We start from the raw sequence: 23,689 nt of genomic DNA, 5'->3' as shown, positions 1-23,689 counted from the left end.
GAACGTCACTAAAAGTGACGTTCCTGTGGCGATAGGGGCTTGTAAATATGTCCCCGAATCAGGATTCTTGCGACCTTGTAAAATCACTCGGCCTGCAGACTAATGTCCCTATATGATCACGGAACTCCTCAATGAGTTTAAAGATCTCATCACATTTGATCAGGGTGCTTTACCCCACATCACATGCTCTGCCATAGGAACCTTCCCTAGTTCATTGTATCATTCGCTTAAGGGAACATTTCCCATTGGAGCTCGTCTACTATGACAGGTGCTACAATTAAGTGCTAGAAATCTCCCTACGGAGACACAAATTATCTATGACTTCTTTTATTGATTTTTAAAAAGTGCCCTGTTTTCCTTAACTGCTCTTTCCGTCTGTAGACCCAATCGTGCAGGGCATCTCAGGTTTCAAAAGCTGAAGTAAATGGAACGGCGGTCTGTGAGGAGTTCAGAGGTCAATCTGTCTCACTTATCCACCCCATCTGGAAATATAACTACATTTAAAATTCAGCCCAACCTCCCTCAGCTCGTGGTAATGTAAGTCCAGAGGACACCTGACTACAGAGACGGCATGGCCCACAACCGGGGAACTTTAAGATGCTGCAATTCTAATACACTCCAGATTTGGAAACGTGTTAGAACTCAATTTGCAGATCACGAATGATGCTTCTTAATACTCGCCCTGGGTGTTCGATTTTCCGTGAAAAATAGGTTTACTATATTTATAGACGGATATGTGACTCCTTTGCGGTAGCGGCTTTTCATTTCAAGTCGTTTAACCATGATCCACCTTTAGCCAATATTTCCTCATGAGTCCTGAAGTGACAAACAAAATCAATATCAGTCCCTCTAAAAATAAGGCGCGGTAACACCTAACAGGCAGGCCTCAGTGCCACGATCTCTGTGTTAATCCTTCATATTACCTGAGTTCCAGCCTCTGGAGGTTAAAGAAGGGCCATTTATCCATTTAAGTGAGACCAAACAGGTATACGTTTGACATTTGCTGCTTGTACTTCGGCAGAAAGAGCTGACAAGAATTTCAAAGTCTGGGTCTTTTTATCTCTGCCAGAAGTAAGACGCAAGGAATTTCGGTGGCCACATGCCAAACCACACATGATTATATTTAGAAGTACACCAAAATAGCTTCCTTTTATGAGACTTCAAGTCCCTTTTTCTTGAAGTAAAAAAAAATAGAAATGATAGCTAAGAAACGCTAAATCTTGACTTGCAATGAAAAGAATGCCGAGAAAAATGAACAAACCGAGCAGATGTGTCATCCTGCCAACAAACTACCTTGTGTCCTTTTTGCAAGCAAATACTATGCAGAACAGTCTATCCTCCTGTGTGTGTTGTTTTAGATTATAAGCAGGTGTTGCATACCTTTTCCCAGAATTACATTTTCCTGAAATTAACTAATGTTTGTTGTGGAATGTTGATGCTTACAAAAACATTCTGCATTTTATTTTGATGGGAGGGGGTTGACCCGACTCAATGACTTCATTCGAGTCATCACTCGAGACATCAAATGGCTGGTTATATAGAAAATAAAGATGCCACATTTTTGTCTAGTTTTAAGAATCACTTGAAACACATAAAGGTAAGTTCACCAAAATGTCAGGGGTAGCGCAAGTGACATCACGTGCCATGTGACCTTTATCTGCACTGGCACACCCACAAATTCACACATACACACACTGACTCACATAAACACACTCTCACCTGCAAGTAAGTACACAATACACATTTAAAAGCATTTTTACTTGCCTTAGCTGCCAGGGAATGTCATATTCCAGCTAACCGTAAATGTACTATTATTTACTACTAGTGTAATTAAAAAATGGCAGAAAATAAGGCAATTAGAGCCCCAACCAACATCCATAAGGACGAGTTGCCCCTGTGTTTCTGGCACTGATTTTGCCACCTCTGAGGCTAGGGGTCTCTATGGCCGTGCCAGGGGTCGCAAGGGGCAAGCCAGGGCTGCAGCTGCAACCCCTGGTGACCTTTTAATGACCTCCATGCCGAAATATAGTAATGATAGAAAGTGCTAAGTTGAAAAGTGGAAATTCCATGTTTAGTGTTCACATACTAAAACATTTTAGGACGATGACGTCCACATGAGTGGTCTGCGTACTTCACTCATGCCAATCTGCCCACAGGCTTACTTATCAGTGATGGCTGGCATCGCTCTTCCTGCTGCTATGAGCACAGCGACATGTAAGTTCCACTGGCCCCGGTTGGATCTAATCATGGGCCTACCTGATAGATGAAGTTTGTGTAAGCACATGACTCAGCTGCTACCAATCATATCATCCTCACTATGAAAGTACTTTGCTAGTGTGGCGGGCAGTAGACAGATATTGCTTTGCTGCCCATAACCAAATGACTTTGGAGTGGGTACACGTTTTATGACCATTTCCGCACGTGCAGTGTCAGCAATGTTAGGATACTTTGTCACTGTGTGTATGGATGCATGTGTATGTAAGACAGTATTCCCCAACACAATGCGACTTTGTCCACCTACCAGAGCCTCAAATAATATGCCTGACCTAAGAGGCATTGTGATGTAAACAAAAGCAGGTTCTCTTCTAGTAGGATCTCTGAAATGCAGCATCCTTTAGATTCATCACAAATAAACGCTAATTGGAGACTTCAACTGTTTGTATATGAAGAAAATAAAGCTGTTCACCAATGATCCGAGTATATAAATTGTTGCATTTGATCCAGGTGCTCCAAAGGCAGAACGGGCATAGCCCTGAAAAGTCCATCTTCAAAGGCTTCTGACACCAAGATGCTTTGTTCTTCCCTTTCAGCATTGGTTGATATGCCCTGTTCAGCTGCTATGAATAACTCAGTCTGTGTGTGTCCGATAACCTTTCCCACTTTCAAAGGCCATTCATGGGCCTAACCAATTGCCAGACGTAATCAGGTAAATCACCAATTTCTGCATCAACTGCTCAATACATGCAGTTTAGGGGCACTCTCTACTACCTCTCATGTAAGCTCTTCCTAGACTATCACCGTACCTATTTACTATGGGGAAAGTTTTAAAAAGTGTTTATGAGTACAACAAGTAATACTACATGTGAACTTTTTACATGCCTTTCTAGCTGACCCCAAAAATCCAAATCCCTATTCGTATAATTAATCCCTGAATATTTCTATTTTATTCCCTTTCTTAGGTCTCGCCTACGCAGCACGCATGCGCTGGTTAGGAAAAAGACCTTAAGCTAGCGTGTCAGTTTTTGTCCCAAAAACATGCACGCGTTCCACTGCCTTCAATGGCAACGCGTACATGTTTTGGCGATTCCCTTGCGGGAGCGAGCTTGACACCATATGTTTGTAATTAAGTTACAAACACATGGTGCCACTGGCTCGCTCCCGCAAGGGAAACGCTTTGTGTGCTGTGGGCCGTACTTCCCTCCACCCTCTCACTATTAGCGCAAGGCGCACACGCTTGTTTTGTTGAGCATTTGTTTGGAAGCAGGGAATTTTTAGAGGTGCACTACAAGTATTCCTTGTTTTAAACACACTATACATTATTAAAGCCATGTGCACTCGTTAACAGTATCCAAGCATCACAAAATGTCTTGATTAAAAAGTGGGACACATTACTCAGTTATTTTGCACAACATGTTGTCCGATGTCTGGGAAAGAGTCGTCAGCTTCCACTTACTCTGCTGGGCTTCCAGTACATAGTCCATATTAATATATGATTGTTGTGGTGACTAACCTATCCCTGTCAATGCCTCCTCATTTTACCCACAATGCTCTCATGCTGCCATCTGCTTAGCAGTATTTTGCTGTAGAACAACAAGCAATTAGCCGCGCACACAACGTGCAGTGCACTCAATCACGCATGCAGCCACTGCACCACGCACACTCACGTTAACCCACCTCAGGGACGGGTCTTACCTAGGGTGAAGCCGATGAGCAGTGGAACCAAAAAACAGCATACTGTGCTCGCGGGCAGCCATCGCGAGGTCAATCCCAGGAAAAGACCAAAACAACTGTTTAACGCCACAATTCGCGAGAGAGATGTCAATTGTTCATTGTTCGACTTTAAAGGTATATATTCAACATCATAAAGAAAAGGTGCAGACCAACAAAGGGTACGGCTTCTCCTTCCCAAGAGGAAAAAGCATTAGACTGGGGCACGACGGCGGAAATCGACAGTTCAGGAAGAATATTTATTACAGCATGTTGGACCAGGCACTTTTCTGGCAGGTTCACCCCGAAACTTTTTGCTTTTTCCTAGCCTGTTTCTGTGACCTGGTATTGGTGATTTTAGGCCTCTGCGCACTTTTTCACTGTGGTAGAGTGTAAAGTGCGTGAGCTCTCTGTGTATGTGTGGTGAGTGACCTGCCCTCCCATAGGAATGCATGGGGAATATGTGTGACCATGGTAGTTCCTGATGTGTGGGGAGTGCAGGGTCGAGTTTGGTATGTGCGAACTTGTGAGATTGAATGTTGCGTAGTGATGTATGTGGCATGAATGTGTCTAGTGTGGAAGTGCCACTTCTAGACATGGGTGTGCCTGTGTAGTGAGTCTGCTGGCACGTGATTGGCTGGAGCCTGGCTCCAGGAGTGTGCCTGGGCCTGCTTGTGGATTGACTGTCTGGTTTGAGGGTGACAGGGGCTGGGGAGCCCCCAGGAGGTTGTCTGAGTACGCCCATGGTTGAATGACTGCATCTGCAACTAGAGTGGTGGGAGGAGAAAGCACCTGGGAGTGAATAGGGCTGTACCTGCCTGCCACAATGCTGGCTCCGCCCCCTGTGGTGCGACTGACTGATGACCCTAGCCTGCCTGGTGAATGGAAAGGGAGGCTGGGGAAAACAAAGTACTCCAAAACCAGCTGCGACTGGTTTCTCCCCCACCCTGCACCCAGAGACAAAGGGATTTGCTGTATAAAAAGGGGCTGTGTCCCCTTACAAAATGTTCTTGTTTCTGACTTGAATCCTGCCAGGGGCGTGCTGCTGTTTGGGCCCAGGGGAAGGCTTGCCTCCCTGGGCCCTGCCCAGCCCCTGGACTCCTGAAGGACTTTGCTGGATTTATGGACCTTTACTTGTGCTCTAGCGCCTGGGAGTGCTTGATTTTGGCCCCCAGAGCCTAATAGCGCTTTACTTTGGTTCCTCTAGCGCTGGGAGCGCTGAATTCCCCTCTAAGCGCCTGGAAGCGCTTTATTTGCTATTTTAGCGCAGGGAGCGCTTTAAATTCGCTTTAGCGCTTGGGAGCACTTCAATTGTGCTAGCGAGTGCCCACCTCGCGTTATATTTAAATTCGAGGGCGCCCACCCCTCTTCAGCCCCGCAGCACCGCCGCCGCCCCATCCTTCGTGAGGCGCTGTCCCGCCTCCCCACCCCAGGGCCGCGCTGCTATTGGCCGCAGCCGCGACCCCGGAAGTCAGGCAGGCTGCGGCGGGACATGGCCAGGCCGGCAACAAACAGGAAGCGGACAGGAGCCTACCCCGCGCTCCTGTAGCTGGAAGAAGTTTGCCGGATCCTGGCCGGAGCTCCCGAGGACGAGGGAGAGCCCCGGACCGCCTGCTTGTGAGGCGGGATTGAGAGGGGGCCGTCGCGAGACCCGGTGAGTGGAGCTGCCGGGCCGGAGGGGGACGTGAGAGCAAGAGGGAGGCCCAGCGTAGGAGTCCCTTGCTGGAGCGGGACTCCCACGCGCATTGGGGCATTTGTCTTTGATGAGTGGGGCCCGGTGCAGTGTAGGAGAGGGCGGGCATCGGGGCACATTGCCGGTGCCCGCCCCCCTCCCAGTGCTCAGGGGCATAGTTGTGTTTGGAGCAGAGAGGCTCCTAGGGGCATAGTTACTTCGAGTTCCCAGGAGGGGGGGTTCCAACATGGGCTATATTTCTTTGAAGGGCCCAGGTTCTTTCCCCCATGTTTTGCCGCCTTATGATTCAGAGCCTGAGGGCTAGTGAGGAGATTGCCTACTGTATTTTTACCGGTTAGGCCCAAATGTGAGTTTTGCGTAATGTGCTATGCCATTATGCCTGTGACACCTCTGAATGTTTTTATGCATCATGTGTTTTCCTGTGCTGCACCTCTGAATGTGTTTTGATGCGTCATGTGCCTTGTTCCTTACATCGCTGAATGTATGTTTATACATCATGTGTCTTTCCTACATCTCTGAATGTTCTATGCATCATGTGTGAAACTTCTGGTTATTATTCTGTTGGACCCGGCCTCGTGGCGTGGTCCTACCCCTCCCGCGTGGCGGGCCCCGGACAACATCGGCCCTCCACAGAGCCCCGGGCGGCCCCTTCCTCCCGATCCTGCACGCACCAACACTATCGGTCCGGTTACCACCACGGACCACCACACCGGCCTGACTCCATCATGGGCCCATCACATCCTGAGCACGAGGCCTCGCCCGACTCCATCTTGGGACCACCACGTCATGAACACGTGGCCTCGGCCCCGGCCCAGGCCCCAGCGAAGCCCCGACATCGAGGCGCCAAGATCTACCCAGGTGGTCGAGTGGCCACTCAACAGATCCCAGAGGAGGGAAGTTTCGATGGGCCTCCAACCCTCCCCGGACGCCTGGTATCGATCGCCCCCGGCATCCCTGGGTGCTGGCTCCACCCCCCTGCTGGGTGTCTGGACACCATCTTCCCGGCCCCTCTGGCCCCCAGGCGCGAGGGTCCGGACATCAAAGGACTCCAGTCCTATATCTGGGCCAGCCCCGGAGTAGGACGGCAGTTGTATCCTGGACTGGAAAGCCCTACTGACGCTGTCACGGCCGACACCAGAAGAACTCATTGTCCCTGTAACCCGAGAATACCCTGAGAGCCTGCTGGCGCTGCCGCGGCCCACCTTTGCCGAACCATCTTGAGAGCCTGCTGGCGCTGCCGCGGCCCACCTTTGCCGAACCATCTTGAGAGCCTGCTGGCGCTGCCGCGGCCCACCTTTGCCGAACCATCTTGAGAGCCTGCTGGCGCTGCCGCGGCCCACCTTTGCCGAACCATCTTGAGAGCCTGCTGGCGCTGCCGCGGCCCACCTTTGCCGAACCATCTTGAGAGCCTGCTGGCGCTGCCGTGGCCCACCTTTGCCGAACCATCTTGAAAGCCTGCTGGCGCTGCCGCGGCCCACCTTTGCCGAACCATCTTGAGAGCCTGCTGGCGCTGCCGCAGCCCACCTTTGCTGAGCCATCTTGAGAGCCTGCTGGCGCTGCCGCGGCCCACCTTTGCCGAACCATCTTGAGAGCCTGCTGGCGCTGCCGCGGCCCACCTTTGCCGAACCATCTTGAGAGCCTGCTGGCGCTACCGCGGCCCACCTTTGCCGAACCATCTTGAGAGCCTGCTGGCGCTGCCGCGGCCCACCTTTGCCGAACCATCTTGAGAGCCTGCTGGCGCTGCCGCGGCCCACCTTTGCCGAACCATCTTGAGAGCCTGCTGGCGCTGCCGCGGCCCACCTTTGCCGAACCATCTTGAGAGCCTGCTGGCGCTGCCGCGGCCCACCTTTGCCGAACCATCTTGAGAGCCTGCTGGCGCTGCCGCGGCCCACCTTTGCCGAATCATCTGGAGAGCCGGCTGGCGCTGCCGCGGCTCGACCTCTCGGAACCCCCCGGCTCGAGGATTGAGAGCTGTGCGCAGGGTATCCCGTCCTACACCCCAACCGAGACTGTCCCGCTACCCTGACCCCCTTTTACGAGATTTTAAAGGCCCCTCGAACTACTTGTACATAGCGCTGAGAACCAGCAGCCTTTATTTCCTGATAAAGTTTACGAACTCGACCTCTGGTGTGGTGTCCATTTGTAGTGTTGTGGTTACTCTGCTGTACGATCCTAGGAGAGGGCCCTCACCCAGGAGGCCTCTCAGTGACGCTCGGCTACTTCTTGACGGAGAGGTGGACCTAGGGGTGGTCAGTAAGACATCTTCTGCCTCCCCCGGGGTCGCCTTTCTAACATATTCTATGATCTACAAAGTGCTATTTCTAACAGTATTTCTAGTTCTAAAAGTGTTGATTCTGACAGTGGCCCATGTGGCCCTGTCCTGTAAATAATCCCTTGTGAATATTGCCCGTGCCAGTTGGCACAATGTACATGTGTGATTACTATCTGATGTGTTTTGACAATACAAAAGTGATTTTTATATAACCTTGTGTGGGGTTCCTTTTGTGGTGTGCCTAGGATGATGTTGCTGTTGTGTGCGTGCGCAAATGCTTTACACATTGCCTCCGGGATAAGCCTGTCTGCTCGTGCCAAGCTACCAAGGGGGTGAGCAGGGGTTATCTTGGCGTGTGACTCCCTTGCCCTGACTAGAATGGTGGTTTCTGCGTGGCTTTGGCGTAAGCCTTAGCCAACCAGAAATCACAGTTCTAACACAGCAACAAGCTGTTTCACTATTTGAACAGTGCTTACATTTTAAAGATATTCACAAAACCACAAACCTAAGTAAAAATATCGCTCTGCAAAATATATATACCCGGTAATACTGTTTGCATATTTTATCACATAATGTAATTCACACACATGGACGCTGCTCTTTCAAGACAGCAACAGGAAAGTGAACTAATGCAATGGAGTAAGCAAGCGTAAGTAGTGAATAAATCACAGTTCATGATAGGCTAAGCAAAGAAGAGAGCCAGCTGGTTTGAGGGAAAGGCAATCAGTCAAATTAAATAGTGCCAGAAGGAAGGCAAAGAATGAATGAGGCTGAAAATCCTATGGAGGTCCTAAAAATAAAACACTGAAGTGTAAGACTACACATTTACATTTAAATGTAAATATGAAGTCTTATACTTCATTTTTTTTTTTTTACTCACAAGGTCCCAACGGCGATACCTAATGGCTATGTCAATGCTTGTTTGATTTTCTAGGGCCAATTCACAAAGACATGGATGGGTATGTTTTTTTTTGATAATCAACTTTATTGGGAGGATGTTTATGTTAAATAGTACAAGGGGTGTTCTAGTTTACCTACTCCAAAATGCCTTTGTGAAAAGCCATAACATGTCACGTGCTGCTGTGCTGGGAAGGCATGACACAATATCTGCCTACCTTTTCATCAATCTCAACCAAAATACCAAAATAATTGAAACAATGCGTTACCTAATCAGTAGTTTTATTTGTACGGTTCAAATAATCCACTTGGGGCAAAAAGTGTGACATTAAACCTGTATATTTAAAAATTTTGGCAGTTATGCATTACTGCAAAACAGTTTGATCCAACTGCTTTTCACTAAATCAACAACTTTTTGGTAAACATAATTGTATGGACCAAAACGCCTTCAGACATCTGTTTTCACCCTGGTAATGCAACAAAAGTTCAACAGTCCTATTCTAAACTATAAACACTATCATAGAATCCTCATGAGGCCAATTGTCGAGTTTTGGGATGAGACAATTCATGAGAGAATCAAGAAACGTACCTCTTGGAGGAGATGGCAGATGAAGTAGTGGAGACTACAGTGAATGAGGACATTAGCTTCCAGGATTTGGTCTGAAACCCGCAGTCCCAAACACCTGAGGACCGGTTGTTGAATTCCAGGTCAGAGAGGCCAGAGCACTAACAAATGTTAGAGGACACTAAAAACTGTGTCCAACAACCAGTAGTGGTCGGTGGTGGGAGTGCTGCCAGGTGGTGATGTGGGGCAGGGGAGGGGCAGGGTGAGGTGTAGTAAACTACAGAATAGGGCCAAATACAGGTAAGTAAACATAAAAATAAATAAAACGAATTTCGTTGTACGCACTGCATCGCCAAATGCGATGCAGTGCGCACCCCATTATAAGTATTAAGAGGGGAACATCCTTTACAACGCAACTTTTACAACGAAGTACCTTTACGACGCAACCATTACAACGCAACTTTTACAACGTCTTGCGCTGGGGGGCGCACTAGGATAGGGTATAGTTTCCAACACCTTCCCTACTATCCACAGGGACTGGAGTTGGAATAGTAAATTAAACTATTCACTATCCAGCGCCCCCCAGTGCATGTCGTTGTAACGACTTGCGTTGTAAAACTTGCTTCGTAAAGGCATGCGTTGTAATAGCATGCGTTGTAACGTCATACATCCGTATTAAGATTATTCTCATGGGGCCTGTAACTCTACTTACTGCCTCCATCAGAAATACAAGGTCCACAGATTTACTGTAGATCTTTCAGCAGGGAACTTCAGTCATTGAAAATTGGGTTAAATATCTAGGTAAGATTCTAGCAGCTGCTGACCCTGAATTACTGATTCCTCTGGTAATTTCTCATAGAAAACCCATGTTTCACCTTGTAACCCACATCAACTCTTCCCCCTGGGGTTACTGGTACAGAAAGTATGGGTAAATCCAGTGGGATATTTAATAGAACACTCACTCATTGTGAGGCCCACAATATTTGCAGGAACACACAATTTCCCTGTTTGCTTCCAGTGCCCATTTTCTGAAGTTCTCTAACTTGAAAAAAGACAAGGCCTCAGCAAACTCATAAGTGCTGCCCTTGGCAACCATAGCAGAGAAACACAATTGCTAAATGCAACTGTAGCCACATCTGCAATATGTATGGATATTTCACTGATCGCACTTTCGTTATTTCTAGAATTGACCAGTTTTATAATTTAAAAACAATATTTCTGTCGGGTACCTAATGTCTTGACTGCCAGATGCAAGAAAGACAATCCAAATTCAATACAGACCATTTTATGGACACCATTGGGCTCCCGTGAGGGTACTAAATAGCAAGTGCCATGCTGCATTGGTGAAATGTTCCATCATTGTTGAGTTTTCTTTCCTTAACTAAGCAGACTCTGTACATTCCCTATAGAAATTGGTTCCAAACTCCGCAGGACCCTTAATATCCTTTTAGTGAGAAAATTGTGTTTGCCAAAACTAACGTCAAAAATGGGTAACCACATGTTTTTATTAGGTGCTGAAGGTCAACATACGTATATCTAAAATATATGTATTTTTTTAATCAATAAGCACTTCATGACAGAAGCTCTTAATGCCTCTTCACTGACTGTTCCCAGTCTGGATTTCTGTGTGACCATTCAACTTTTTATCCCCTTCGATGAGAGCAAATGGTCTAGATATTCACAATAGCACTCCTAATTACCCCTCTCCAATGAGCACTGTGTAGGTCAAACCTAGAGGCATCGTGCATGCCTTTTATGTCCTAGCAGCATTTGAGAAAAAATATGCAATGATACAAAAAGTTGAGAACGTTTATTGTAGAGGATCACGTGTCATATTACGTCCCTGCCTGCATTAGCATGACTTATGCTAATTAATACTCAGTATTTCTAGGATTTCTAAAAGGTGACTGCCCACTTAATGTCCATTATCTTAAACTCACATGGGTCTGTTTTTTTAATGCTTCACTGAAATCAGTGTTAACCGTACAAAAACCTAAACTATGTGCCACTTCTTATTAATGTGATCATCAATACAGCACACTACATTAGATGCACATACACTGGGCGTAACGGGTGGGTTGCGGCATGTGCCATGTATTCTGTATCATGCTGATGCGTGGGCTCGGTAAGTCTCCCTCCGCCGGCCCTGGGTGTGTCTGAGTGACAACAGACTTCCATGACTCTCAGTGTAGCAACAGCCCCAGCAAGGCGCAACTGTCCTCTGCCCTCCACCAATTGATAATAGCACATTCTGTGGGGTGCTTAATTCAATCAGTACTTTGAAAGTGAAAGGAAGTGTTCTCAGCCACTTCTCACTGGGGTACAGGGAATATACCTTGTAAAGGCATAGCTCGCAGCCTGTCAGCCTTGTAACAAGTGTCTCACACCCCTGGCTCAACTACACAGACCTCCATGGAGTTGGATAAGAAAGGACCCATATGTAACTCAATTATCTCTGGGATACCCTGATTCATGTTGTGGGTTTCCAGCTACACAAAACAGTGCATTCAGGGAGCTGTAGTCGTGTGTCAATTAAATGAAAGCCTATTGGATAGGCATAATTCGTAAAGAGGAGGAAGGTGCACTAGAAACAAAGTCAATGAACTTCAAGTGTATCCCCCAAAAAGTATTTTCCTTTTTTGTAGTTGTTATTAAAATTGGACATCAGCCAACGCGATTCGTTCCGAATGAAACTTCGTCAGGGCTTAAGTATTGTAATCTAAATCCAATCGTTCTAAGTACGTGGGTCAATAATTCCCAAGGTCAACAACAGGTGAACAGGGTCCACTAGTTATAGAAGTGTTCGACTTGTCAATTGTTAAATCGTCCAAGCTAAGTGGCCCAAAGAATAGGCCCAAGTTGTGATTCTTAAAAAGTCCCACAATCATCAAAATTGCAAGGCCCAAAATATTGGCCAGATCCTCCACATCCACACGAACGTAGTAACGTGCAGGATGATAATACTCAGCGTCCTGTGCTTTCCAAGGCCAATGTAGTGGCCAATAATCCCAGTCGACGTGCTGAGGATAAGTCCCTCGTCCGGATGTTCGAACACATATTCAGCAAGTGGACATCAACTGGGATTATTACTGCCTTAGCCATTTTATGCCTTCAGCCTGTTTCTTGGTCACCCGACTGATTGTAGTTAATAGTTGGGCTTTGTGAACTCCTCCTAGAGAACCACACACAAAAGGGAGCCTAGTTGGCTTTGGATGGGCCATCAATGGTAAAATGGGAGATAAGAGCTGGACCCTGTCCCATTTATACTTTAATAGTGTGCGGTTTGCTTCCACACAAAGGACTGCATAACCCCTGTAGTTAGTCTAGAGCCAGGGCCAGGAAGACAGGGCACCTATGCATTTCAAAGGTATACATCTGGAAGATTCTCTCCTCTTCAAAGGCACAACTGAGGTTTAAATACTGAATCTCAGACACCAACTTTTGAGTAAATTTCTGGATCTGTGGATATTCTGCCAGGAAGAAGGACTACTGTGCTGCTGAAAGGTGTGCCACTCTCAAGGACTTCCGCCCTGCTATGCTGTGCTGACCTGCTGCCTGATGCCCTCTTGCCTGGGTGAGAAGGATTGAATGTGCATCTCTTGAACCCAGAACCCAGAGTGACTCCAAAGGCTAGTAGGCTGACCTCCTGATCTGAAGCCTCAGGATATAAGAGGCTTCCAACAACCTTGCACCTGAAATCTGCCATCTGTGAGTCTACGTTGCCAAGTGGTGCCAATCATCTGCTGGACCTGTGGAGTGAGCTTAAAGTGCTTTGCCAGCCTCTGTGGATCCAGCAGAACTGATGCATCTCATCTGCTGCATGGCGCAAACCCTGGCAGATCCGATACATCCCTGCTACTGCGTTCATTGGACCCATCCCAAAGCCCTGCATTGCCTCCGCAGCTACGAATGCCTTTGGAACTGCCGCTGCACAAGAGCTCCTTGGTGCAGACTCCCACATCCCTTGTCAATGGAAGCATTGATGATAAAGCCGGACTCTGCATTGCAGTCTCACAGATCCTCGAAACTGACTCATTGCCCTGACTCTGCGACACAACCTCAGCGCTGGACTTCACATTGCAAAACCCATCGAGAGGATCCTCATGATGATGCAGGCCCTTGCCTCACAGCCCACCGCATCTTGGAACAGACTCATCACTTTGGCTGCACAATGCATATTCGATGCGGATTCTCGCAATGCTCCGCAAACAGGATTTAAGGTACTATGTTCAGTTTGCCTGTCTGGGTCCCTGTAGCTGGCCCTCACTACATCACGGTCGGCCTGAACTTGAGGCTTTGTCCTGGTTTGGCATGATCAGATGTCCACAGTTTCCTCTTTGTGCTTTTTGGGGCTATTTTCACTTGAATCTTTAAAATTGCATATCTCTAGTTCTACTTATTGGTGTTTTGTCATATTGTGTTCTTATATTTATGAAAGAAAGTTCTATTTTTCTAATTTGGTGTTGGATTCCTTATGTGTGTTTTGTTCACTTTATTACTGTTTGAAGTGTTGCACACATACTTTACACATTGGCTGTAAGTTAAGCCTTCGAATAACTGGAGTGGCTCAGGGATGAAATTGTAAAAAATGAAACGACAATTGCACTAATAATCAAACCAAAAATGTATGATTCAAATCAACAATGAAACCATAGAAACAGAAAACAAGGTACCCCCAATAGATTTCTTATAGAAAACGTTTTTGTTACTTGAATTATTCTTTGTAAAACAAAGCAGTACAGAATACAGTATAAACAAACAATTGGTGCTCACAAGGTTACACTTAACAGAGTTCACTCCCCAGTGAACCAACAACCCAATTTCTTACATGTCATTATTTGTGACACACATATGCTACCTTAGGACATGAAGGGTTTAACTTCGATGAAATCATCTTCAGCAGTGGGCTTCCAAAGGGGATTTAAGTACAATACAGGGGGGTGCAAGCATCTAAAACAATAATGTCATCTCTCCTCCTAGTGCACAACTTACTGCCCAATGAGTAAATAAGTTTTATTTTAAAAGTATACCTCACACTCCATTAGCATTACATACCTGCTATATACATCTAACTACATCATTTTCCTTCATGCAAACGATCTCCACAATTATGCGTTCCCCCAACAAAGTCAGGCAAGCATCAAGCAACCATGAATGGTTTGAATCAATGTTTTTACCTCTGCATAAATAATGAGTTGTTTCTGAAAAAGAGTACAGTATCAGCCTATTCCATTAAAATGATAAAAGATACCCTTTTCTTATTTTAATCTCAGGATAATTCGCATAAACTACTCATTGTGAGCGATATACCTTATTATGCCATAGATGACCTTTTGTGTCAGTAAAATAGATTTACATCCTTTATGCTTTTGTAAGATGAAAGATCCCAGATTTCCTCTTTGTAGAATGAGACCAATTATTTTAGCTATTATTTTTTTCTTTTCCATGAAAGGGTTCAAATACTTTGAGGCTAATAAAGTTAATCTGACCTGCAACATACTTATATATCAAAGTTAATCACAGTATATTTTACTTGACATGCATAATGACGTGCTGCTATAAATAATATAATTGTGTATGGAAATATTTATTTTAAATGTTAATGATGTGTTCACACATATTGTGTGAATGGAATAATAATTATCATTTTAATTATTATTTTCCAATGTGCATACCACTTTGTATGTCTAATCTCTGAAAGTAAGTGATCCATTGTAAAACAAAAGTCTTTGAGGTGTATTGATTCTTCTGGCTTATGATCCTTCATTTGTAAATCAAATCGCTTACAAACTAAATGGCATTATTTTCTTGCTGTCATCCGATTTTTCTTTTGAGAACTGTTTCTGACAAATGACAAACACCCCAGTAATACATGCTTCACAAGACTATGGATTCCCTCCCGATCAATGACAGTAAAGGGTCACTGTAAATAAGCATAGGCAAGGCCAATAGTTTGTGCCTGTGAAACCTATTGGTTTTTGCTAACCCTTTTTTGGTTTTCTGCTAGATGAACACCGCAAATGTCCGCATCTGCATACACTTTAATAAAATACATTTATAAATTGCCACCACGGAAGCAAGTACTTTCACTGTGGATATCTTCGAATGTATTTTCTTATATTTTAAGAAACCCCTTTCAAATATTTGTGACAGCTCTATCTGTATTGTTTTTTTTTATATATAACAAATTGCACTCAAAGATCCGCACAGCACATGCGTGCGCCAGCGTGCGCATGGAAGACCATCTGGGACCAAATTAAAAACCATTTTATGAGGGAACTAGTGGCAATTGGGTGGAGAGGAGGAAGTTGTTAATTAAGAAAGGTGGTTGGGACGAGAGGGGAGAAATAAAGGGAGAGGAAATAGTCCTTCATACCACTGAAATGCAAGGTCTGACAGCAATAGTGGATGAATACATGTCATCCAGTTAGAACACAGTGAGACCAAAATGCTAATTGGGTCTGACAAGCACAAGAATTGGAGGAAAACCATAAAATCCAGAAGTGAATTGCACAAGAAAGCCAGCAAGTCTGTGACTGACCCAAAGTCCACTCTATACATTGTATTGTACACAATAGGTTCTCTACAACGCTGTCGTTAGGCAAGACCTACAAATTGACAGTTCTCACATATTAAGGGAAAGAGAGGTAGGAGATTTAGATTAGCAATATTCAGGAGAAAAATGAAGAAAAGTGAGCCACAGAAAAACATGTACTGCATCTCCACTTGCTTCCATATTTCCCTGCTCTCCAAAAGGCTACCTAAATGAACTGATGGTGTTTTAAGGAAAGAAACCACCATACAAAGAACAGACAAGGGAATTCTGGGACAAAACTCTGGGGAATATTCTCAAGAACGTGTGATAACCATCACAAAAGTGACTCAACGCAACTCTCAACATCGCAGTCTATCGCAGGAAAATTACGCCGTGTAAACTAAGTATTCACAACACAGCGGTACCATGCGATAGTCACCAGAAAACGCAGCAAATGGGTGAGTTAAAATCAACACCACACCACAAATATGAGAAACACGAACGCAAAAAAAGCTGCGATGAGGCCAATCATGATACAAAAAGCAGCGAAAACCAGTGGCAGGCCTGCAAGTCCAGCGCGTCTGGTGCGAAAATGCACTATAAAAGCAACAAAAACAACACATCAGAAACAAACCAAAGTGCGTAGCACCATGGATGCACCCGGACCCAGAGCAGAGGCCAACGCCAACCCCACAAGCCCCACAGACCACCAGCAAGGAACCCCAGGGTTGGGGAAGGCCAAGGAGAAGAGGAAGAGGAAGACGGGGTGCAGTCCTCAGCAAAACCAGGTCAGCGCCTCAGAGGTGACAGTACACTACCATCAACTGACCCACAATGAGACAAACGTGAATGCAGTCGGAGTGTCAAGGAGGGCAAGAGGCGCTGGCATGATATGAAAAGCCACACCAAGCACAAACCCGCTGCCAACAGGAAGGCAGCAGCGGCGACAGGAGGTGGGAGTCCTGCGCCACAGGAGGAGCTGGAGGAAACGGAGGCCCCTAGTCATCAGTGTGGAGACGGTGCAAGTAGGTGGGAGTCCGGACACAGCTCGAGCAGACCGGACACAACATCTACATTGTGAGCAATGACCAGGGACTGGGGGGACGGGGGAGATGGGCACAATGACACACATGCACAACAATGTGTAGCACACTGCACACCAACATAGACCCTGGATCTTGTCCCTGATCCCCGGGGCACACTGCAGCACACACACATAGCAATAACAGCACATCCAATGACAATGCTGTACAATGTGCAACACCAACACTGCAGAACAGGGGACACAACTGGGTCCGCTCATGCGGAGAAACAGGCTAAACACATCGAACAGAGCAGGAAACCATTAGATTCATACGTACGCGTACAACCTCACACCTGTCACGCAGTACAAAATTCCACTGTGCCACATCAAATTGCCAACACCGCCCAAACAGTCACAATGTACATTGTCATACTGTCTGCATGTTAACAAGAACAATGCGCAAACAATACATGTCAACACAATGTCAACATGCATCCCCCCCCCTATAACATTGCAGAGGGACAAACAACACCTCCAGCAGACCAGACCCGATAACCCATCAGTGATGCTGGAGAACACCACCACACCTTCGACAGCGACGCACTACAACAGCTCATGGACATCCCATGCAACCCACCACCAGGGCGGACAAGCAACATAGAGAAGAACCCAGCCCTTGCTCAGACCACACAGCAGGAAGCACCTGCAAGCACGGCTTGTACCCAACACGCCTCCGAGGCATACATCGCAGTCAAATGCCAGGTGTCAGAATGGGGAAAGTATTTGGCAGCACAGGTGCGGGTGAGGTCAGGGCTCATGGAAGCCTAATAACATCACATATGGGGTCTCCAAGTCCCATCAGGGCAAACCTGCACCCCATAAATGAGACCCACACTGCGACAGACACATGCATTTCCACATTTCCTGTCTTGAAGCACGCCCAGAGTCCCGGAATTAGCATTCACATATCCATGCTGGACCTGCGTACGACGGGCCAGTCCACTCCTCTTATGTATTGAGTGGGTGACGACAAAGCTACATGTCCAAGGTCCAACCCGCTGCCTGCATGGACATGTGTGCGTCCCCTGTACATAGCACAATGTAATGTTGTAGGGCCCGGGCCCTCATGCATACATCATGACCACATGGACACACTAAGATGGTTTGTGGAACTGGCTAAGGGCACGTGCGCCCGGACCCTTTATTGGCAGGGGCACATGTACAGTGACACCTGTGCTGGATGTTTGTGGGGTGAGTGTAAGCCAGCCCTCACAGAGTGGTTGGTGCTGGCAACAATGTGTACAGTGAACACTCTGAAGACGGAAACAGTAAACACCAGCATTACAGATACAATAGCGGTGCATTATGGTGGTAGCCGCAGCAAGTACAGAGGCCACCTTCAAATGAGCAAACTGAAGTGTCCGTGAGTTGTGGTGCCCTGAGGTGGGGCACTAGCGCTGAGCACGCACATGTGAACAGAATGTCTAGGATTGGGTGCCTTAGGGATTTACCTGATGCAGCTGCAGTGGGGAGAGTCACACCTGTATCGTCTTACCCATCATCGTCCCAGGTCTACCACACTGCCTGAGGAGATATTGCTGCATGAACTCGTCACAGCACATAACCAAAACAGTAATGGACGATGAGTCGTGGTGCACGGAGTTAGTGGCACTTGGAGTGCTAAGCAGGGTATCCGGCAGATGATGGCATCCACGACAGGTGTGAGCAACTCTGTTAGTCTGCCAGTACAACCGTTTCGACACTGGCATTTGGCAATTGGAGGTGGGACTGGCGGTGGTGGCGTGTGCCTCCTGCGGTGATGCGACATCCGTCCCGGTCTGGACTCTATTTGGTGTGTGAGGCCTGGTGGGCTGCAGTTGAGGCCAGAGGCAGCAGACAGCGCAGGGCCACATACACATGGCATTGATGACCCCAAGGCCATCATCTCAGAGGCCATCCAATATCTCAGAAGCATGGGTCCCTGACTTGAGCTGCACAGAGTTAGTGGCCCCGGATGAACAGCAGCCGGCACAGGCACTCCACCACAGGATGGTGCAGGGCCACGCGGACATAGTGGGTCCTCATCAATGTCCGAGGTGAATGTGGCAGAGGGTTGCGGGGGGCAGTGGAAGGTGTCCCACAGGGCATGACGCAGATGGCATGAGCCATCATGAAGCAGCAAATGGAGGAGAGGAGTGCTACAGCCTTGTTTCCACCAACATTTATGTATCAGCTACATGAGGATGAAGACAACCCCCCAGTGCATTGACTCAGAGGCCACCAGAGAGTGCCCATGGATGTCGGTACAGACTGAGTGGCACCGGGGTTGAGAGATGCAGTTTGCAACAATGCTCATACAATGATATGAACTCCACCATTGCTAAATCAAGACTCAGTTCCAGATGTGTGACCTACTGGACCGCAGTGTAGGCTGGAGGCAGTGGTCAGCAGTGGCCCACAGACACGTGTTTTTCGAATGCTATGCACAGACTTGGTGGCACCACATCGAATGGAGTATAGTGACTTCAAGTCAGCCATAAACAACGTCTCTGCCATAGTGTAATCAAGACTCAGTTCCAAATGTGTGACCTACTAGTCCGCTGTGTCAGCCATTAGAGTACATGAATGAGAAAGGAGCACTGCAGGTCTTGCTTGCGAAGGCCGTGATGGTCGTAGTAGGTTGCCATGGTCACGGGCCTCGGGCTTGGAGCATGCACCCGCATGTGGTGGGCCCTCTTCGACACACGCTGGTGTCGGCATGGGGGGCATTGAGGCCTGGGTGCGCAGGGGTGGGCTAGACGGGTTCGGGGACCAGCATACCAGGGTGCAGCAGGCACACAGGATTGCAGGCAACCCCGCTCATGGCGATGGCATTGGCCTTGTGGCGGGGTGTGATGCGCCGCACTGGCAGAGACGTTGAGCATTCCAGAAGAGAACCACACCCAGAGTCACATGCCTTTCATTCACACCCCTACGCTGGCCTGGCATACATCGGGCCAGCCCACTCTGCTCACTCCTACGGGGAGGACGTAACAGGCTACAGTTCCGCGATCCTCCCCACTGGCTGGGGTGTCATGGTTGCATCCACAATCCACTGCACTCCAAACACCAGCAGTGTATGTCGACTTGGATATGTGTGTGGTCTGCATACTGCAGTCAGGCCATCACATCCAATCCACATTGTGTACATTCTCATTCATCGGCCACTTGCCTCCTTCGCACATGCCTGTTTCCCTCCTCTTCCCGCAATCTGCTGTTGTGTGGCTTAGGTGCCATGCCGTTGATGGCTTCTGTGCATGGCTGGCCTAGGTTCCCACAGTGAGTTGTGCTGTCATGTCTGGGCATGTTTTTGGCATGTTGTATGTGAGTTTGTAACATGCGCATTCCCAGAGTTGCATGATTGTGGAGTTGAGGTGTGTGGTGTGTTCATTTGGTACTTGCCAACGAGCATTGCATTTCCTTAGGTGCCATCCTGGTAGCGCTAGATGATGATGGACTGTCGGAAGATGTGGAAATCATGCACACTGCCTGGGTGGTTGGCGTCAAGGTTAGTGCATTGATTCTTGTGAGGAAACATGGCGGCCGCAGGCTAGAGCGGTTCGCTCGCTCGTTACAGCCCTCCGATGCGCCGCAGGACATCCAGCGCTGTTTGCCGCTGATTGCTGAAAAAACGTAGCGCGAACACCTACCGATGAAGGCGGGGACGCGAGGATGAATTAAATACAAAGATAAGCGGTTGTTATTTCTTTCTCTTAAACAGTATTTCCTCACCTTTTCTCGCGGATGTGTTTGACCGCAGAAGCGCGACCTCTTCCCCCGCCTCCTTGTTGCAGTGGGGTCGAGCAGCCGTGGAGCTTTGGCGCGGCCGCATGGCGGCGGCTCGGGGGGTCCTTAGCCTGAGAACTAGTAGCAGCATAAGTCAGGGAGCTGCTGTTCCACAGATAGTGCCCCCTAGTATCTTTGGAGCTAAATCTGACAGAGATACATGCAAACTGCTTACAGTCCTGGAAGAATCAGAAACTGCTGCAGAATCGATAGTACCGGCAGAACTGTTTGGAAGTAAGGCTGGAGGGGCGACAGGGGGGCGAGTACAAGTAAAGCTAGCACCAAAAAGCAAGCCTCTAAAAACACCCACAAGAAACAGGGAGTTCAGAAATTGAGCAGAAAACTACAGGCCCCAGAAATCACTGCAAGGGGGGAGGAAAGATCAAGTAAAGGAATAGCTGTAGATAAAGGTGAGGTGGAGGTGGTTGCAAATAAGGAAAGCAGAAGTGCTGGTGCTAAGGAGAAAAGTAAAGGAAAAGGAATAAGAAACAGTGGCAGCCCCCCAGAGAAGGGTCAATAATACATACTCAAAGAAAAACAGTATTGTACGAATTACCCCCTCACTGCGCTCCTTCTTTACAGTGGTACCCCAGGTGTTAGATATTTCCTCCGATATAGCGGTGCTTACACCAAAAGGCACTCTGGCATCAATACCCGCGCCCACACTTGCTCCCCCAACCACACTTATATCCTTAGAACTTACTGCAGCTATAGATTCAGGGATGGCGGATCCCATATCTACCCAAAAAGTGGTAGTTGGTGCTGGTGCTGGCGTGGGTGCTGGGGAAAGAAATGGCAGCAGTGCTGAAAGAGGCCCCAACGACATCAACTGCCGATAAAAGCAGGGACGAACTAGGTGGAAAGGGGGTCGGAAATACCCTTGATGCCCTCGTTGAGTCAATCTCCTCAATGAGGGAGGAGATAAGATGTGACTTTCTAGTCTCTAAAGCAAACCAAACTATAACAGGGTTTCATGTGAGATCCTTGAAAAGAAAGTGGACGGTCTTTGTGAAAGAACGGAGGTATTGGAGCGGGCGGTGGGGCTCCTGAAGTCCAATTTACCGAATGCTGAGTCCAAAATACAAAATCTACAGAGAGAAGGGGACGCCATGCGGGAAAGAGTCGAATCTTTAGGGAACTACTCACGGCGAAACAATCTCAGGCTCTTGAAGATCCCGGAAGGAAAGGAAGGGGAAAACGTTAAAGCCTTTGTGTCCAAACTATTGAAGGATTCCCTCAATTTGGAAGAGACAGTTGAGGACCTCGAAAAAAATATACAGCGAGTACATCGGGATCCCTTCCGGCTAACCCCGGGAGAACTAAACCAAGAAAGATCCTGATCAATTTCCTCACATATACCCTGAAGGAGAAGATCTTAAACCTCTCACTGAAAGTGAAAACGTTAAAGGGCCCAGACTTTACTTTTGAGGTATGGTCCGATCTCTCTAAATCTACATTAGATAGGCAGTGGGAGCTCGGCCAGAAAATGGAAAAGTTTAGGTCCTATGGTACAACAGTGCAGATGCGGTTTCCCGCTTTCCTACGCATAATGTATAATAACAAGATGCACAATATTCGGTCTCCTTCTGAGGCTGATGAGTTGTTGGAACTTATTAGTAGCCATTTTCAGGGAGGGAGATAATATAACAACAAGCTTTTTTCCCATTTCCTATCTTTCTATTTTGTACCAACACCAGGTCTTACGTTACCTGTACGATACTTTCCCTGAATCCTTCTACAGGATAGCTAGTAAGGTAGGGTAAAAAAAAAAGGGATAAAGGATGCTAAAAAAAATAAAAAAATAAAATAAAAGGAAAAGCAGTTAAGCACTACTAAAGGGTGGCAACAAAAACATTTTTTTTAAAAAAGGGTGGGTTCTACTTGAATTTTAGATATGCTTTTCTTGTTGCGTCTTCTTTGGTGGGTGATCCTAAATGGCCCTGTGTGTTTCGGGCGGTGCAGGAGGAGGAGGGCTGTGAGGGGGCGTAAATCTGGCTATTCATCAAGCCAGAGTAAGTGGGAGGGGGGTTCCTAGGAGGGGGGGCATGAGTGGGTGGGGGGGGAAATGGTAAAAAATCCTCATAGACCTTGCCTTGTTAATTTTTTTTGTGTGCCCCTGTGGGGGACACTTGCAGCTTCAGTTTCAGTTAGCCAGGAGGTTGATATTAGAAATTCAAGAATATGGTTGGAGGTTCAGAAAGGGGGGGAAGGCGACACGAATACCATGACCTCTGTGCAATATATGATGTGGAATGTCAATGGTCTGCACGTGAGAAATAGAAGAGATAGGATCTTACAGTATCTGAGAGATTCCCCCGCGCAGATTATTATCTTACAGGAGACACATCTGCTCAAAGCAGAGGTCAATGTATTGCTCAAAAACCAAAGATGGATCGATAAATTTATATCCACGGATCATAACGCAAACATCAGGGGAGTCCTCTTTATTTTTAAAAAATCAGCGAAAGTTTAGATCTTGGAATATAGAGAGGATCAATCCGGGAGATGGCTTCTACTGAGATTTTCAGTGGATGGTTGGATATGCATATTAGTGGGCGATTATGGCCCCAATTCAGATGATCCGTCTTCCTTGAATACTATTAGAAATCACTTAGTAACCTTACAAGACCCGATAATTTGGGTAGGTGATTTCAATATTGTGCTTAACCCTAAACTGGACAAATCCACCAATTCTAGAGCTGGCACTTCTTCCAAATCGAGGCAAAACCTTATTGCAATCATGCCACAGTAGGTCTGGCAGATTTGTGGAGGGAAAGGGCGGGCAATAAATTAGGGGTTTCTTTTCGGAACTTTAAATACAATCATAAATCAAGGATTGACTACGCCCTATTCAGTTATTTCCTTAAAGATCCCTTGAATACAATAGAATACCTTCCTTCTCATCTGTCCGACCATTCGGCTCTTGTGTTCACTTTAAGATCTGACAGGCA

The sequence above is a fragment of the Lissotriton helveticus genome, chromosome 6 (assembly GCF_964261635.1).
Source record: "Lissotriton helveticus chromosome 6, aLisHel1.1, whole genome shotgun sequence".
Taxonomy (NCBI): Eukaryota; Metazoa; Chordata; class Amphibia; order Caudata; family Salamandridae; genus Lissotriton; species Lissotriton helveticus.
Note: the sequence above shows the minus strand (reverse complement) of the source record.